The following is a 15,569-nucleotide window of genomic DNA, read 5'->3' as shown; positions in this document are numbered from 1 at the left end:
GAAATATGAACCCTGAGGACATGCCTCCAGTGGCTCTTCCTCCAGCCACATCTCACCTGCCTACAGTCACCACACGCCAGTTGTGGATCCATCAAGCTAATTAATCCACCGATCATGTGACAGCTCTCATCATCCAGTCGTTTCACCCCCGAGTATTCCTACAGTGATGCAGGAGCTTTTGGGGTCCACCTCATACCCAAGCCATAAGGAACCTTTGTAAAAATCATCCTGTACTTATTTATGTTTTTTATTTTGAATTTGATTTTCTTTATACGGATATTGCAATTCCTGATTTCCTTTTAGAGCACTTGTCAGATCTATCCTTTCCTGTTGTGCTGTTTACCTTGGTTATTTTACAGCTTCCTATATTTCTTGTAGTTTTCCATCAGGAAAATATTGTTAGAATTTGCCTTTTGCTTAGGGAGGACCTTCTATTATTATAATCTATTATTATAACATTGCTCCCCTGTCTTGTCATCCTTGGGCTCTGTGTGTGTGTGTGTGTGTGTGTGTGTGCTTATTGTATTTCCTTCAGTTTCTTTTGCAACCAGCATGCAGTTTTTCATCTCCATTTTGAAGGCATGTAATTTGCTTTGTATACTACTAGGTTTCATATTTTAATTTTAATTTTTTAAATATCCTTCAGGACATAAAACTGCAATTTTAGTACCCAGTTTTGAATTTCAGTTCTTGCACATATTAACAGCAATCTTCCTCAAATTCCTTGCCCTTTCTGTGTCCATTTCCTTTTCTGTAAACCAGAAACAATAACCAGAATTGATTAAATGAACAAATACACTTAAAGTATTTAGAAAAATTACTAGTATATAGTAAGATACCAATAAATGTAAAATTTCCTGTTGTTTTCTTGGTCGTAGTTTTAGAGTAAAGCAAAATGGCAAATTTTGAATTCTCTCTGTTCAAGAATACCACCTGTGAAAATACTTTTAATTAATTTTGTCTGCAGTAAGTGATCTACTGTAAATCTGCCTAGCTTGGACTCTTTCATCTCTTTGATTACGCCTTCTTATCTATTTGCTTTCATGTCTTCTTCAAGGCTAGGAATGATCTCTGCACTAATCAGACTTTCATTCTTTAAACTTTCCTTATGCTCTGGAACAGCTTCTCAGATTTCTCCTCTCACTTGTTTTATACTTACCTTCTGACTTCATTATTGTATTCAATATGGATTTCATTTTAGTTTGTTTTTAATTTCCTTGTTAGTCTTTTTATATAATCCTTTTCCCTTTCCATATTGCTCGATTGTATCCAGTCTTGTGACTGATTTTTCTTAACCCATTGGGTTCCATTGTCCCAGAAGTGGAACACTTAAATATAATGTATAATTTCATAATAATATAATTAAAACAATTGATATTAATTATTGGTTTTAATGCTAATCAAGTGGCATCATATATAAGCTTTAGATTATGGTTCCCAACCCATTTGCTGTGTTTCTTCTATTGAAATTTTGCAGAATTGAAAACTTGGGGCTTACTGAGTGAATTTGTCCCCTTCTCACAGGGGTCTGTCTTTTTGCATTCTCTTGAGGGTTTGTCTTGAATTTTTTCTCTAGTTGCTGTTACGCGTCATGGTCAACGAATCTTCCTCCGGATGCTACTTTCTTTTCCCTGTTATTCAGATTTTGTTTTGCATTTTTTCTGTCTCGCTGACATTGTCTCTCCATTTTCTTATTTAATCATGCTGAAAAGTTGGGTAATCCACCTAGGCATTCTGTGGCCACCCACTGTGTGACGCTCAACTGTCTTGAGCTGCGGGGGCGCCCGGCCATAGTAGATGCTGCTACTCCAACTTCCACTTTCAGCTGGTTCTTCTGATAAACTCCCTGTCTCTCTAATGTATTGCCTCCTGCCTGTTGTCTGTTGTTCTAAGAAATCTGTTGTCACAGACCAAGCAATCACGGATTACTTACATGGGTTCTGTGCTTTGTCCCTACACATCCTGTTCAACTTCCAGAACCGTGTGTCCTAAGACATAATGTGACCTGAGTCACACACCTGCCTTGCCAGTCATGACTCTTTCCCTGGGAACGACTCCCTCTGAATGGGTCAGATAAATGGTAGAGGCAACACAGAAAATTAGCCTTGTGTTCTCAGAAGGAACCAGGAAGTAAAGTCTCCTAATATTGGTGTCCCCTTAACCTTGATAACTTGCCCCAAATAATTCTTAATGTTCAAACCCAAGTGGACTTCCATGACTGAAGAAGAGATTATTGCTCCTTTCCACAGCAGAAAGAGGAATCCTGGGGAGAAGGGAAGAGGGGAGGAGGGGTCTTCCTCTGGTATGAACAAGTCACTCAAGATTGGAAGCCATGTCAGACTCTTGATCTTGTACACGCTGTGTTCATATCTTGTTGATTCTAGTTTATTCATATTCTTTTTTTTTTTTTTTGGCAGGATTATCTTACTAAGTTTCTAACTAACTTGATTTACTGTCTAATATTAATTTTGTTCCCAGCTTTCTTCTAATCAATGCTGAAGCACTCATTCCAAACTGAATGCCGGATCATCTAAAGCACTTATGTGTTTACTTACCAAATTCTGCAATTCAGTTCTGACACCAAATGGCCTAGCATGGTATATAAAAACTACCATTTTGTGATTTCAGTTAAATCTTCTATTCTTATATCTACCCCGAATCTCATATAATAATTTCCCATTATTCATAGAGGGTATATCCATGCCCCCCCAGTGAACACCTGAAATCACAACTAGTACTGAATCCCACATGAGCTGTTTTCTCCTATACATGCATACTTAGGATAAAGTTTAATTTACAAATTGGACATTATCAGAGATGAACAAAAACTAAAACGAACTAGAACAATCATAATTTACTGCAATAAAAGTTACAGGAATGTGGTCTCTCTCAAAACAATAAAAAAAATACTAGTAGTTTCAGATCCTGTTTGACTGCAAGTAACAGAAACAATGAAAGGTGAAACTGTGGATGGGGTGCTATTATATAATGCTGCAGACATTGCAAGAACATTACCAGAACAGTCACCAACATGTAAATGGAAGAGGAAAATGTTTTAAATTATTTTAAAATTTTATTTATGGGCAATTTTCCTAAATCTGAGGACAGTTTTCCAAAATTTTAAGCATTTATCAATTTTATTATTGGACTTTTCATCAGTTTTTTTTTTTTTTCCAAGAAGGTATACAGGGTAGGTTTACAACATTTATGTTTATTGTTATATTGCTCAGGCTTTTGCCTGAATTTCTCTTCCATTCTAAAGCAACCAGGCAAATCCTTATTCTTTTAAAGAAGATTCAAATATGATTTATGTGTCACCTCTAATTTATATGAAATCTCTAAAAACAAAAAAAGACTGAAATATTTTGAAAACTGGTTAAGATTATTGGTAACTCTGCATTTCATTTTTTAAAAATTCACAGCTTTAATTAGTTTGCTTTAATTTTTTAAATTTCTTCATAACAAGTAATATCTAATTTTACTATTTGTTTATATTTTCACCTTAAAAATATTTCCATCTCATGTATATAATACTTTACATGAAGACTCTATACACTTTACTACCTAAATGAAATAATAGGTAATATTTTCTGTTTACTATTATTTGAAAAATATTTTGGACCCAGAAAAATACTGAAAAATTACTTCTCATTTTGGTAGCACATATATTAAAATTGGAACAGTACAGACAAATTAGCACAGACCCTGAGCAAGGATATCATGCAGATTCATGAAGTGTTCCATATTTTTTGATAAAAGTGAACACCCTCCCCCCAAAAGCTGAGCATTTAATTTAAGAGAAGATCAAATTTGTCAGGAGGATTTTACATTGTTATTACTTTGAAATTTTAGTTTTCTCAAAAAATATACAATTGAGTGATAGTCTATGTTTGGCTGAATATTTTTATATAGAGAAAAAAGTTATAAGTGTATCACTATAAAAGTGAATTTTCTATGTAATTCCAGGAATAATAACCATTTAGAGAAATTATGAATAGGATGGATGAGTGTCTTCATTTACTTTGTGGTGAAGGAATTGTTTATTGTGATGGTTCACTCGGAGGCCTGAGTATTCTTTCTTTCTTTCTTTGACTCGTGATTTTGTGTTTGCATGAGTACACATGTATTTATTGGTGGGGTGGGGACTGCAAGAAACTAATGCCCCTCTTTACCTGAGTAATTTAAGGAGCAGTTGGTAATATGCTCTTTGTAGAGCTATGTGCAAAGTTTAGGGGACTGAAAGAAATGGTTCAATATCCAAGCAGGAAGTCTAATGGGAACAGGAAAGGGATCAGTAGACTGGGAGAGGGCTGTTCTATGGAGCAATCACTTGGCAAAGGTGGTGGCCAGCCTCAAGGGAAATGGCCACAGGAAGAGACAAGGAGGAACACATACCTAGCTTGTACCCTTCTTGCTCTGAGAGCTCATGCTGTGGCCTCCCTTTCCTAAACCAAGTGAAGCCAAGGAAGGATGGAGTTCATGGCCATGTCTGAAGATCAGCCTCCTGGAGCATAGAGCAAGGTGGAGACCAGAGGACAGTGATATGGAAGGACAATGGAAAAAGTTCACCACAGACGTGTGCTGAGTATGTGTGATACATATGTATGTGGTTGTGTATGTGTTTGTGTGTGTGTGTGTGTGTGATATTGGGTTTCTTCTTTGGTTTGAATGGCAAAACCATTCTTATTTGTTTTTTAGATCTTATAGGGATGTCAATAGGTGAAACATAAAACCCAAACTGTTTGAGTTGGAGCTAAATCAGGCAGGCCTGAAGACTCTGGAAGCCTGTTCCTCTGTCTGCCTGCAGAATGGATAACATCACAGGACTCTGATGGTGTTGGTGGGATATATTGTTGTAGAGCGTGAGGTAGATCAAACCCACTTTTACATCATCACCATGAAGGATGTAGGCACAAATCTCACAGACATGTTTGGTTTTGAATTTGTGAAGTGAAAAACAATTTAATAATCTACTTGTGGCATTCTCCTTTATTGAATATTATAGACTTGTAGAATATTACAGATGGAAAGGGCCTTACGCTGCAATATCAAGTCATGACAAAGGCTTAGTCATATAGAAGATGAAAGCTCAGACCTCCAGGATGTACTTGGTGAACTGGTTCATTATCATGGATACACTGCACAGGTAATGCCATTTGTTGCAAGTTGTTTGCTTATCAAAAGCCATAGGCACACAAGTCATCAGTACACACACAAACTTACTGCTGGTGTAAATATATTGTCATCACATCCCCAGCTATAATATTTTCTAACATTCATAAAAACTGATTGAGATAAAAACAACCCTGAAAAGTTCCCATTATGTACACTAAATTTTATTGCATGTATAGTTCTTGTAATGTCAAATATAATATAGAAGGACATATTATTTATTCTTGGGACTATAGCAAAAGTAGGAAAAATGCAGACTCCCAGTAATAGTGAAATGTTTAATTATATATAACCTACAGGAAAAGCTGGCCATTTGGAAGTATGGGAAGAGAAGCAAGACATATTTGTATTCTAGTAAGCTGGCAGCTGCAATCTAGAACATTTCCTGCACCCACCAAGTTCACCCCTTCCTGAGTGATTATTGCAATTTTGAAAAGCCTTCTTGCTTCTCTCTGAAGTGCATTCCTTCTGTCCACCCCGACTGCACCGTGGGCCACTCATGACTTTCCTATGGGAATCTCATGCTTTTAATAACCTCCTCATCATGGCCTAGTGGAAGTGGGATGGGCTTCCTCCCAGACATTTTGCTCCTGGTGCTTCATATCCACCCCCTTTCCAAGGTCTATGTTTCTTCTTCCCTCATGTGGCCTCTTGGGACGTGTGTTTGACTATCAATTGAGAGGGGAAGATGGACCACATACAAAGGAATTGCACATACAGAGAAAAAGAGACTGGGAATAGTTAACCCCGAAAGGCTTTGAAAACAACAGGGATTTAAAATAACTGTGTTTAAATAGAAAAACTTGTTTGGTAGTTCTTATCCTACTTTTCTACCACGTGATTTTTCAATGTTCTCTTTCTCTTCTGGTGTGCTCATCTGCTCCCTGTGTCCACGCCAGTTCCCATCCTCTCTTCTTCCTGACTTTCTTTTCCTGTCTAATGCCACTTCGGAAAGCTCTTCATTCTTCTAGAGCTGAACCAGATGGGATGGTATACCCTGGAAGCCATTAGAGATAGGCGGCTTTTGCGTTTCTAAGTTTAAATTACTAGGATCAGATGTAGTTAGGAATCCAGCCTCTCAGTAACACTTGAGGGTGGCAAGTGCTCAGTTCCCACGTGTGCCTGGTGGTCCCCAGGCTGGACGGAGCAGATGCAGGCTGTTTCCATGACCACCCTCATTCCTCTTGAGTGGCACTGTCTTTGGCACTGTCTTGTGGCAGGTTCTTTACAGCGAAGACCATCAGTTGTAAGACTTGAATTTTTTTTTTTTTTTTTTTTTTTTGTGGGTGCTGGGGATTGAACCCAGGGCCTTGTGCTTGCAAGGCAAGCACTCTACCAACTGGGCTATCTCCTCAGCCCAAGGCTTGAATCTTTATGACATCAGTTACAAGACTTGAATGTTCCTTGATGACATTTTTTTTTTTTTTTTTTTTTTTTTTTTGCGGATGCTGGGGATCAAACCCAGGGCCTTGTGCTTATAAGGCAAGCACTCTACCAACTGAGCTATCTCCCCAGTCCCCCTTGATGACATTTCTTTTACTTCTCTGTTCTTTCCATTTCAGCCATCACCATGAAGTCCAGACCCTAGTCCTTATTCTCTACCCAGTTAACTCAGTCCTGCCTGATCAAGTCACTTCTAAATTCTCTCCAGCCCAGTCCAGCTGGGCCAGACTCAGACAGGCTGAATCCAGATCAAAAGTTTGAAAACACTGTTGGAACAAGTTTCTCTGTTACCTTTGATTCTGTTGTCTTCAGAAGCCTGTCCTTAACTTGAGATCCTTACAGAACTAAAACAGAAAACATTCCTTAAAAAATTTTTGTTCATTTTTTAAGATGAAAAAAAATCAAGAAATTTATCAGCATTGTACTTCTCTCATCAGTTTTATTATTAAATTCTAAACACTATATTAATATACATAACATATGCTGTGCCATAAATTAATTCATGATTAAATCCTCAAACTTTACATTTGTTGCCTTGTATGTAAAATGACCTTTGAAGAAGTAATGTAGCACTAATTATGTTTTTCATTTGATGTAAAGTGCTCACGAGCTACCTCACATAACTACAAATTAAACCACATAGCAAGACTTTGTATGTTGCATTCTTCTTTCCAAAAGCTCAGGGACCTTTACAGAAATTATTTTATTAATCTTCACACATCTCTGAGATGAGATGGTTGGTTTTAATTATCCTTCCCTTTGCATTTGAAAACCTGTACGGATGCCATTAATCGCTGAAGTATACAGGCCCTGTTCCAACTGCGCTGTGTTCATACATAGCGGTAGAGAGGCAGGGAAACCATCCCTCTGTCAGACAGACGTTAGTGTTGGACATTTCAGAAGTTCCAGTGACCTACTTCTGTGCAGTTCAGAAGTACCTAACACCTCGAATGCTTAATACAAAGTAGTGATCAGATCACCAGGGATATAAACCAGGGGATTTAGAATTTTCAAACAACAAAAACAGCACCCCCCCCCCCCCATCCCTTCTCCTGGGAACTTGAATCTGTTTATTTTTACTTATGTTCAAATTTATAACATATTCCGTTCTTTGTCCTCATTGTAAATTAAGGGCAAAAGTGCTACCAACCCAAATCCCACGAACATCCTCTCCTTTGTTTTTTCCAGGGGTCTGCTCAGAAAGGGAAGACCAGAATGTAGCTCAGGGGAAGCTTGGTTGGTCCAATTTATAGAGGGAAAAACCTCTCAGAGAAACACAGGAATGGTAGCTTTGTTTATTTTCTCCCAGGGAGTCCACTAAATATTTCTAAGAAGCACACATATTTCCAACATACTTGTATTTCTTCTTATATTTTACTGCAGCTAACATAAAGTGTAGTCAGAGGTGCACCATCCTCAGGTTGAGAAAGGTAGCAGTTTGTAAAAAGGATGAACCAAGGCACACACTGTGGGAGATTTTTAAATCTCTCATGCAATCTAATATGGCCACACAGATGATTGAGGCTTTAAGACATTTGCAAAGATTCAAGGTGTAAATATGTGTAGAACATATTCTGGCTTGACTTTAGAAACCAAAGAATAGGGACAATAACACATCCTGGAATAAATTGATTTATAAGAATTATTAGTAATAATCACACAAAGGCATGTAGATATTGTGCCTAATACAACATGAAAGATGCTTAATACATACAAAGAAAGTCAAGCATATTGAAATATAACTTACACCAATGAAGATACTTACCTAAATATGTTGATAAACAGTATTGTTGCAAACCATAGTAAAATAGAAAACAAACCATAAAATAAAATGTATGCTCTCTCTATACTTGTCTTAATAGTGTTTCCTAAATTACATAGTGCCTTAGTCAGCTTACTGTTACTGTAACAAATGCCTGAGATAAATCAACTAAAAAAAAAAAAAGGAAAAGTTAATTTTGGTTCACTCTTTTGTAGGTTTCCTTCCATGGCTGGATGGTCCTGTGGCTTCTGTGTCTGTAGTGAAGTAGCACATTGTGATGGGAACTTGTCTTCAAAGTCAGATAATTTGAGGACACATGATGGATAATAACTTATAGCAAATAGCTTTTCAGGGAGAGGCATGGTAGATGCTGATGTTGGAATCTAGTTTTCTATAAATATATATTTGATGTATTGGCACATGGATTTGGAGTTCAGTAATGTAGTTCAAGTTGTAGTTAGAGACTCACAAATTTCTTCTTCATTCAGTTCCCAAATGATTGCTACCTAAATATTACACATTCCACGGTATCTCTTTGTAGCACCAAGTAAAGAGGCTGTTTTGGGTAGGAAAAATGCTATGGCAAGATGTCCATGGTATGAGCTCAGATTAGAGTTTCTCAACCTTAGCATTAGTTCCATGTAGGGAAAGGTAGTTCTTTGTGGTGGGGTCTATCCTGTGTGTCCTAGGACATTTAGCAGCATCATGACATTAGTAATCCCCTCCCACCACCTCCACACACTCAAGTTTCAATGTACCTCGTTACTGAATTATTTCATTACTGCGAATTTGCCAACTGTTAGTCTATGCTGGAGTACTGTGTTTTTGCTTATTTTAAAACAACCTCATTCAGTACTCCATTGATAAAGGGAAGGATCTAGGTTAGATGTCAGGAAGTAATGTAAGAGCTAGGATCATTTGTAACCTCAGATGACTACAGATGAGTCATTTGGATGCAGACCTTGGGTTGGCTGGCTGACTGGAACCAAAGGGATAGATGCCAACAGATGACTAATTATATGCACATGCTTTGGATTTGGGTAGTATATTATGAGGACAGCTCTCATGGGGTCTATAATTAGATTTCCTTTCTTGTTGCTAAAGATGATTTTGGAGAATGTGTCTTGGGTGCAATAGTGAAAGACTTACTGTCCAGTGACAGGCAGAGAGGGACCCTGCTGAGGGTCTTCTGTATAACAAATGTTAGGAAAAAAGTAGCAAGAAAGTAGGAGCCAGGGCCAGTGGGAACTAAGATGATGGGACAAAGCACTTTGTTTAATGCTTATCAACACTCTTATTCTCCTCCATGGAGACTTAGTCCATCAATGTGGTTTCCAAAATGACTTATGTATTCTATCATGGAGGTCCTAGAGTTAATCCCAAGGGATTCTCCTAAAGACTGTAAGGAGAGTAGTAACCTGGAGTTGTAGTTCTGAGAGATAAATCAGAGTCCAGGAGTCCTTTGGTGCAAAATAAAGTAAACGGATAATTAAACATGCCTTGAATCTAAATAGGATTAATATCCCAAGGCAATTGGATTCTAGATGATTTCCAGCAAAATAGGCACTTTTGAGAAACAATTCTAAGGACATCAGCCCCCATCACATTAAAACATTGAGAAACTATAATTTTTGAGATAAAGTCATTTGTCTCCCTTTTTAATCAGGAAAAAAAAATATTAGCCAATACATATACATAAAATATATAACATGCCCTTTTTGGACCTAGAAGGATAGTGTTAAAGGAAGAACCTGTGCTTTGGGTCATAGAAAATCCTTCTTGAACAAAAGGAAACCTTGATGAACACACATGCCCCAAACTCAGAATGAAGTGAATTATTAAAATCATGGGCAGATGTAGACCAGACAGAGCACACCAGGCACCAACATCGAAGCCACATGAACTCTGCTCCATAGCAGATGATACATCAAACTCAGAATCACTTTTTCAACCTTGTTTGTCTGAAATGTTTAAAGAGGGAATGATTAGTAATGAAATTTGCACTTTAACATATGTGGTTCTCATTAATCTTGGTTAATTGAGGGGAGAAAACATTTTTCCAAATCCATCAAGTTGAAATCTAGGTCACCAAACTTCTTCCTTTTAGTCTTTTAATTTCCTTCTGTGACCCCTTATTATTTTAGGTGAGTAGACACTAACTGACAGAATTTGGATAAAAACCAAACACAAACAAATGAACAAATGTTCTATCTAGAAAATGGAATTTCCTGAAGGCAATTTAAACTGTACAAAATCCTAAGTGCTATAGTGAGTAACAGCCTCCTTAAGAAAATTCGTGTATGTACCCCCAATGCTAAGGTACCTTTCTTTTGTGGTGGGTCACCAGGGAGAACAGGAAAAATAAACCATCTCTAAATATTCTGAAGAATGAATAAAAATAATCCAAATGGTGGTAAGGAGGATTTAAATGTAAGTCCAAACACAGAATAAAGAATTGAAAAGGGTTAAAATTGTAAGAGTGGTCCAAGGAGCTTCTATTACTAACCAAAAAAGAGTTTTTTTAAAGTCAAAATATGGTGATGTTTCTTCATTTACACAAGAATACAGGGGTGTAGCAATACAGTTAAAAGCCCACCATGTTGGGTTTCTGATGAATGCCAGTCACCAATGCCTGGGTGGAGTTGAAATTGTCTATATAATGGGAAACTATAGAGAGAAGGTAGAAATACAAGGAGAGGCTTCTCTGAGGGCATGGACTCCTGGAGATGGAAGATTCTGTAGAATAATTATGACTCCAGTTTTTAGCTTCGTGATAAGTTGCTGTATAAAAGAATGAATTCCTTTAATTCCCACAGCATGCAACTCATAGCTTATTAGAATATCAAATTTGCTCTCTGGAAAACAAAAACTGTCAGTTGTTTTGAAATAAGGAAAAGACTCACACAGCTGTGCTGCAGCAAGCTTCCTTACCTTGTATATTGAGTTTTCCACAAAAATTGGAATTGGATTCTTCTGCCCCTTCTCTCACCTTCTTTCTTCCTTAGAAGGTTGGCTGCACTATGGTATGGGCTAAGTATATAGGGATTCCGGGGCTTCCCACGGTTATGGGTACCAATTTCTGAATACCAGCTGTGAGCCAACCTCTGGGCTAAGGGGTACTCCTTGGACATTATCTTATTAAATCTTTGCAACAACCCTAGGGAACTGTGTGGTATATTCTCAGTTAACGAAGGAGGGAACTGAGCACCAGAGAGGCTGAGTGACTTGGTCACTTGATTAATATTTCACCCAGGACTTAGGTATTCTACAACCTCATACAGTAGCTCTCTTGAAAGAACACAGTTCTTCCTGCTCCTGGTATCAGGGGTGTAAACAACTTACAATTGATCCATAGAGGCTGGGTAGCAAGATTTTTACCTGTGCAAGTGTGTGAAAATACGGGGGTGTGTGTGTCATGTGGATTGTATGTGTTTATGTGGGCACATATATACCTGTGGGAATGATAGATTTTATTCACATAGCTTCTTTTTTTGGGGAGGGTGGTACTGGGGATGGAACTCAGAGACCCTCAACCACTGAACCACATCCCCAGCCCTATTTTGTATTTTATTTAGAGACAGGGTCTCACTGAGTTGCTTAGTGCCTTGCTTTTCCTGAGGCTGACTTTGAACTCATGATCCTTCTGCTTCAGCCTCCTGAGATGCTGGGATTACAGGCATGTGTCACCCCGCCCGGCTTTACATAGCTTCTTACTCTGCAGAGGTTCAGAACATTGTTTCTTCTCGAATCTTTGTGTCTCATATACTTATCTTGCAGTTGACCCTTGTAAAGTATCTTATTTAACAGGGATGAACTTTTTGTAACCAGATTCACCAAACTCTGTCTCCAAATTAGTTTCCTATGAGAAATCTCTCAGAGGTCATGGAGAAATGAGATAAACCTTTAGTTCTGGTGGTTCAAAGACCTTGGCGGACATTCTGAATTTGGACCAATTTAATCACCAGCCAATTTGTTCCCCTGACATTGCACTAGAGCTCTTCTTTCTTATTCACCAAGATAGTGTGAATTTTCCCACCTTTTGCTGTATACAACTCAACCTCAATAACTAGATGCAAAACCACCTAAATTTACTTACAGGCAGAGTGGTTTCTGCTAAAGAGGAAGGTATTGCAAAAGCTTCTGATTTTTGCTCCTAAATATGCTCTAACCATGTATATATGAGCTATAATTTGGGGTCACCAAGGTTGTTAGCAATCTGAATTTGTTAAAGTCTTGAGATTAAATCAGTTTCTTGAAAAAAAATGAAAAGAGATTTTTAAGAAATACCCATATTTCTGATTTCTGTTAAATGGCAACACAAGTTACTGAGACCCAACAGGCAACATCCTGGATAACGTGAGGCAATCTGAGGAGATCAAGAATTCTCAAATTTAATGCATGGAATATATGCCTTGGTGCTTGGAGACACTGAAGCTCAATGGATTCAACACTTCAAGTGCAGGACTTAAAAATATAGACAAGAACAGAACAAAGGAAGCCTCTCTATATATACAATGGAATCTTCTACAAGACGTTTGGTGTGGGCTGACATATGTCTGAATTAAATTTTTAAAGATCCCAAACAGAAGAAATGATCACACCCCTATTTTCCGACTTTCACTGTAGATAATGAAGATAATGAGGAGGAGGAGGGCGAGGGTGGCGATGATGAGCTGGGGTTGAAATGTGTGCTCCATTACCTGTGAGCTCATGACTTCTGTCTATTTCATTATGATTAATTGCCTAGCATGGCTTGGTAGTGGGCTGTCTAAAAATGATTCCTCATGAATTCCAGGTTCCCTTCCTACGGCCAGCTATAAAATACCTAGAGCCGTTTCCTTCAAAAAATGCAAGAAATCATAGACTGCAGCTTCCCCACACACAATAAAACTGGGGACAGAATTTGCTAATCAAAATCACACTAGAAACCTGGGTTGTATTACTCCAGAAAGCCCATGACCCCATTACTTGCTTTCTCACTTGGAAAGAATTCCTGTGAAAAATGATCAGGAGGTATTTTCACATATGCTGCATTTTGACCTACAAAGCTGGGATGTTCTCCATTCAGCAAAGGGAAAGGGACTAAGGAAAAGTGGGAATTCACACTTAAAATTTCCTTCCTTGTCCAACAAACAAAAATGCTTGCTGGTCTATGCACTGCATTTCTAAAGCACGTTGGACTTTCAACAGGCAAGTCTGATGACCTGTTACATGTATCATCTGTTTTACTTGTAAAAAGCTCTTCTCATAACTTTCTCATTTATTGAGCAACAGGATAATCCAGTGGAGTTGGTTTTCATGGTACTTCTACTTTGGCATGAAGAAGCTTTGGTTCAGAGGATTTAAGGACTTGTCACCCAAACAACTGGTCATGGTGATGTTGGACCCGGATGCAAATCTTCTAATACTTTCTGTTTTTCCTTCCCACAGTATCCCACTCACTGTCTTCTAATTCTTCAGGTATCTGCCTATTGCCTGGAATTGTGTTGATCCTTCCCTGAAAATAGAGGGCAGATTTCAAGGACATAACATGATAATGAAAACATACCCATTGGGAGGGCATGCACCTCTAATGCCGGTGGCTCAGGAGGCTGAGGCAGGAAGGATCTCAAGTTCAAAACCAGCCTCAGCAACTTAGTGAGGACCCAAACAACTTAAGGAGACCCTGTCTCTAAAATATAAAACGGGCTGGGGATGTGGTCCAGTGGTTAAGTACCCTCAGGTTCAATCCCTGGTACCAACCGACCAACCAACCAACAAAAAACACAAGACAAGAACGCGAAATTCATGAGCTAGAAAAGTGCTTAAGTTTCAAATAACTCTACCTTCCTTCTAAGTTTTTTATATCTTAAGAGTATTCTGAAGAGTATTCTGAAGAATTTCTTTAGGATTATTCAATTAATGTTGAGCTCTCAACCAAAGGGTAAATGGTACCTACTACAAGAAACTTATAATGATTATAGCAAGAAAAGGTGTGAGCAAACATGGAGTTTATCTTCTGCCTAAAATATATTGAGTGTGTTGAATCTAAAGATTACATAGGCCATAACATTACAAAATGTAATACATTGGACATGACCTCCAATGAACTTGGAAGATTATGGACACATTCAAAAGAGCATAAGGACTATGGGGGTCAACTTTTATTAGAGTATTAGGTAGTTTATATGTTTACATTTTTTCACTGTTTTCTACATTTTCTTTGCAGCATGACTTATTGCATTTACCACAGTAAAATAGTCACATTATGAATCATTTTTTTTTATAAAGCCCACGAAGAACAATAAACGCAATTCACAAAGAAAGGAAAGGTTGGTCTACTTTTGTCATGAAGCCAATGAGAAGTGACAGAGAGGGTGATGTTGGATTATGACTTGCATTGAAAAGAATTATTAATATTCATAGCTCCTCTAAGTTCTGTTAGCTTAGAAAATTTGGATTTAGGGAAAAAGACAGTAGAATTTAATATAAACAAGTACTTGATGTACGAAACTCTTTCCAAAAATGATATTCACACAAATTGAGTATTATTAGATCAATTATTAGTTGCAGAATGTGTAGGGAACATATGTGAACTGGTTTAAAGAGGAGCCTGAAAAGGAAGAGGATAAGATGAATAAGACTCACTTTTTTTTCAGACTATGCTTAGGAGCATTTTTAAATGCTGAAGGTCTTTGAGTGCAATTCAATAGGTGCCTGAGACTCGGGTAGGGATATGCCTTGGCAGGTTCCTGTGTATCACTCTATAGCATCAAGTTGTACCAACTTTCGAATTTGATATACCAGCTCAGGTAACTTCCTCACTTGCTCAAATACAAGCCAAGGCAGGTGTGTGCCAGCTCAGAAACTCCTCATTAAAATTTATGAGCAAGAATCCATATTCTGCTAGATGTGGTGGTGCATGGCTGTAATCCCAGATCTCAGGAGGCTGAGGCAGGAGGATTGTGAGTTCAAAACCAACCTCAGCAACCTGGCAAGGTTCTAAGCAACTTAGTGAGAACTGGTCTCAAGAAAAAAAACAAAGAGTGGGGGTGGGCTGGGATGTGGCTCAGTGGGTAAGTGCCTCTGCGTTCAATCCTTGGTACAAAAATAAAAACTAAAAAAAAAAAAAAAAAAAAAAAAAAAAAAAGAAGAACCTGTATTCTCAGTGACCTCCAGGAACTAAGAATTGCCTGGGGAATCCTCTTGGTTC

This window comes from Sciurus vulgaris (assembly GCF_902686455.1).
Source record: "Sciurus vulgaris genome assembly, chromosome: 14".
NCBI lineage: Eukaryota > Metazoa > Chordata > Mammalia > Rodentia > Sciuridae > Sciurus > Sciurus vulgaris.
The sequence above is the reverse complement of the archived record's forward strand: the minus strand, read 5'-3'. Positions refer to the sequence as shown.